We start from the raw sequence: 4,814 nt of genomic DNA on the forward strand, positions 1-4,814 counted from the left end.
AGGCTGAGGCAGGAGAATCACTTGAACCTGGGAGGCAGAAGTTGCAGTGAGCCAAGATTGTGCCATTGCACTCCAGCCTGGGCGACAAAGCGAGACTCTATCTCAAAAAAAAAAAAAAAAAAAGGTTACACATAAACCTACCGTGTAATCCAGACATTCCACTTTCATACATTTATCTAAAAGAAACAAAAGCATATGTCTACTAAAATACTTGTACATGGCCATTCATGGTGGTCTTATTTATAAGAGCTGGAAATCAGACATAACCCAAATGTCCATCCACAGGCGACTAGATAAATAAATGGGTATATTCATACAATGGAATACCCCTCAGCCACAAAAAGAAGTGAACTAATGATGCATACAACATGAATGAATCTCAAGAACAATTATGCTTTGTGAAAGAAGTCAGATAAAAAGTATCATATACCATATAATTCCATTTATGTAAAATTCTTGAAAATACAAACTAACCCACTGAAAGCAGATTAGTGGTTGCCTGGCTATAAGGGGTAGGGGAGGGTAGAGGGTAACAGTAACAGAAACATGAGGAAACCTTAGTGGGAGACAGGTATGTTCGTTATCTTGATTGTTGTGATGCTTCACAGGTGTCAAAAGTTATCTAAACCGGTCGGTATAATGTATGCCAATTAGACTTCAACAGAGTGTTAAGATGAACTTGCACAAGTTTAAAAAATAGAATGAGAAAAGTAACAAGATACCATTTACATAATTAAATGTATATATGTATATACACACACAAACACTACACATTTTGAAAAAATACTAGCAAAAATAAATGCATACATATGTAATGAACACACTAGAAATCTGGCTTCTGGGTGGCTGGGTGGGTGGGTGCTGAGGAACAACACCTGGGGTAAGAGAGAAGAAAGAAACAAAGGAAACAGGAGAGAGATGTCATGCGTGCAGACCAATGATGAGCGAGGAGCACAATGAACTAAACTCTGTATGAACAAAAAAAAATTTTCTCTTTATTACAAAAAAAAGTTTCCTAGGTCAACAGGAGGCATTTTTGCCTCACTTTAAAAGGGAACTTTTCTGAGATTTTAATGAAGCTGATGCAATAATTTTGTCTCCAAAGAAAGGCAGCTTCCATTTTAGTGCTTTTGGAGATAAGCTTGTGGCTTGTATATACCACATCTCTGAAAATCCTGTTAGAAATTCTGCTAGCGGCAAAATGCTGCAATTCAGTAAGGGCATAATTAGCTTGATGTTTATAAAGCTCCATCATACCTTCTACGTAGGCCCATTGCACAGATGTTTAAGTACCATCAAGCTGTGTTTTCATATGTACAGCTAATAATTCCTAGCTGTGGTTTCCCTTTAAATAAAGCCAAGACTAGCCAGAAGATGCGCTTACCAGAGGTATCCCCATGCAAAACATAATTTACTTTTAGTTTATTGCAGAAAAATGTAGGTGGGGGGCAGTTAGAAAATAATTAAAAGTGTGTGCTTCCTTATAACATGCTATCTTACTAACTGAACTTCTAACCTGACATAAATACATTGCATACTGTAACCTGTTTCTCCTGATTATTAACCTTGAGCGTGGCAACCTATAAATCATGCCTGAAACAGCTGGCGCTCAGCATTGCCCCAAAGGTACATGATTACGATCGTTTTATATATATCTTGGTATGCAGACATGAAAAATTCATTGAAGAGGCTGGTATTGTAAGACTTATTGTAATGAATTTTCTCAAAAACATAGATCATGCTTAAAATAGGTGTCTGCTTATTATAATGCAGCCATTTATATCTTCTTGAATTACCTTGCCCATAGCTCAGCCATTTTCTTAAAGTCAAACATGATGATACCTAAATAGATTTACTGCAGTCACTTTGCACTGCTTAAAAGTAGAAGTTTGCCTTTTTTTCCCCTTTTTTGTTAATACTTAGAGAATCTAAGGGTACAGATTTTTTTTAAAGGGGGGAATTATCTGGAAGACATTCCCTAAAGTCATCCCTATTTACTTGAGTTTGTCAACCATGAACACATAGGGTAGAAAAAAAACCCAAAATATTATGTTTCTCACAACTCACCAAAATGTTGCCCTACTCCTTGCAAAGAATGGCTCATCATATCAACAATTATTAGAATGATAAAATGTTGGAGCCAAAAGGGTCCCCAAGTGTCACTGAGGCCCTCACTGTGCAAATGGAGCAACCCCAGGGAACTGGTGACTTTCAATCAAGGTCACACATCTGGAAAGGAGGAGGTCCCTGATGTGGCCCCAGATCTCAGGTTTGTAATACTGATAGCTGGGAGAGTGTTTATTAGGTGCGGTTCAGGGCTCAGTGCCTGATGCATGTGAACTGGTAGAATCCTCACTGCAGCCTTCTGAAATGGGATCTAGCATCCATCCCCACCACCATCCGCCTCGTCCTCATTATTGCGACCAGTCATCTGGGGAAACAGGTCCAGAGAAATGACGTAGCTCGCCTGTGGCACACAACCTGCCATTGGCTGAGCAGGACTCAACCAGACTTCCGTCAGCCTGAGCCCATCTAGTGGATCACAGCACAGCCCTGAGTGAACGGCCGCACCACCGGAACTGCTTTCACTTCACCTGGTGGTTTCTTTTTCGTTTTCTGATGGGGTTGGCCAGGCTTGTAAACTGTTGCTATATGAGTTCATGAAAGACACAGTTTATTAGTTTACTGGGGCTGCCATAACCAGGTACCACAGACTGGGTGGCTGAAACAACAGACATCTCTTTTCTCACCGTTCTGGAGGCTGGAAGTCCAAGATCAAGAGGTCAGTAGGGTTGGCTTCTTGGGGGCCTCTCTCTTGGGCTTGTAGATGGCCGCCTTCTTCCCGTGCCCTCAGGAGGTCTTCCCTCCGTCTCTGCCTGTGTCCTAATCTCCTCTTCTTATAGACACCAGTCGGGTTGGAGCAGGACCCATCCATACGAACTCATTTTCCATTAATCCCCTCTTAAAGGCTCTGTCTCTAAATGCAGTCCCATCCTGAGGCGCTGGGGCTCTGGTTTCAGCGCGTTCATCTGGGGCGGACACAGTCCACTCCCTCACACATGTGCCTTCTTCTGGTGAGAACCCTACTTACAAAAACACCAATTAGAAACAAACAGCCTCAGTCGCTGTACATGTATAGATCTTCATTCTTTACCTGACGCGAGCTGTTAAAACCAGCAGCACCTCACTTGCTGTGCCCTTTAAAACTGAGTTTGGGAAGGAAGAGCTAGTTTCCCGCAGAGGCGCTCCATGCCCACCGTGCAGCCCCATCCATCGCGCACCTGTGCCCAGCGCGACCGCACTCCGCGCTTTCCACCTACCGCGGGACCGAGAGGCGTCACTGCTGTGTGGAGCCCTGGCCTTCACGACTGAACAGCACAGCATCAAATGATATTTATAAAATAGGAGGGCAGAAATTCAGACTCCCCAAAGGTGGGCACCTTATGCAGAAACCCTTTTTCCTTTCACCTTTGCTTCCTCCTGGGAAGGAGGAAAGCTGAGGACAGCTCTCCAGGGCCCCTTGTGTTTTGTTTGATTTTTTGACTGAAGGGTGAGTAACAACAAGAGCGTGGTCCTGAGTGTGCTGGGGCTGAGGGCGTGGCAGCCATGGGCACTGTTTGCCATCTGGCAGGGGCGGGCACACCTTGGCCACCCAGGAACCTGTGTTAGCTTGGCAGGGATGCCAGTCAGGCCCTATGGCCAGCTTCCAGAAGCCAGACAGGGAGAAAGGACTAATTTCTGTCTTCTGGCTTTGTGTGAGGGCCTAGGGGAGGGACCTCAAGGTAGTTCAGATTGCCTAGAAATTCTATCAGCCTCTATGCTCATGAATGAGGAAAAGAATTCATTCCACTAAAAACAAACACACACTCACAAAGCACTGGACAGATACAATGGGGACAACACTCTCTGTGGTACTGTCACCATTCAGGGACAGCACGCACAATAGTTGACATTGTGAACGTGTTTATTTTGTACCAGTCTAAGTAGTTCTACAGGCATTATCTCATTCAGTCTTCAAAACTGGCCTGCACGGAAGGTGGTATTACCATCCCCACTTGGTGCAGAAGAAAAAGGAGGCTGTCCCAACTGCTGGCTGTCACACAAGCGGGAAAAGAGTCCCCTGGGCAGGAGGCATTTTGCAGGGAATGTTCCATTTGCCTGTGGTTTCTCCTCTTCAGGGATTGGTTTTTCATCAGTTTTCCATTTCTGAAGTGGCATTAAAAGTAATCCCCAATCACTCAAAGCTGCTTTTCTGGCTCTCTTATTACCCTCTCACAAAGGACGTCACAGGTGCTTTGAGGCCCAAACGAAATTTAGGGACCCTCTCTCTAGAAAAATACATGCACACATAACTATGCATCCAAATTCTGGGGATTTAGGGCCATCCACGTCCCCTCCCACAAAGCCCATCCACAGACCCAGGTTAAGAACCCTTGTTTTACAGCAGGATTTTTCAAAGTGCAGGCAACTAACCACTACTGCATCATTAAGTCAGTTTAGAGGGGAATGATCTCTTATTTACTTATTCTAATGAAATAGAATACAACAGAAAATATTAGAATGTATTGGAATAAGAGTATTGGGAAGCTTTAAAAACAATTTTCATCCAAATCTGGAAGTGTACGAGGCCCCAGGGCTACTTGTATTGCTCACTGGTGTTTGAGAACTGACTTTCTAGAAGCCTTACCTCTTCCCACCCACTCCAAGCTCAAGTCTGCACTGCTGTCTTCAGCCAAGAACTGCCTGTGTTTCAGGACAGGCAGAAGCCTCATTTCTATAGAACACTCCTTATAAGCCAAAACCACTCCGGCCAT

At 43.8% G+C, this 4,814-nt stretch overlaps 1 pseudogene; it reads right to left on the bottom strand.

The window, feature by feature from the left end:
• Positions 1 to 4,814, bottom strand: part of LOC105541250 — a 45,136-nt pseudogene extending 40,322 nt beyond the window's left edge.

Source organism: Mandrillus leucophaeus, unplaced genomic scaffold, assembly GCF_000951045.1.
Source record: "Mandrillus leucophaeus isolate KB7577 unplaced genomic scaffold, Mleu.le_1.0 Scaffold236, whole genome shotgun sequence".
Taxonomy (NCBI): domain Eukaryota; kingdom Metazoa; phylum Chordata; class Mammalia; order Primates; family Cercopithecidae; genus Mandrillus; species Mandrillus leucophaeus.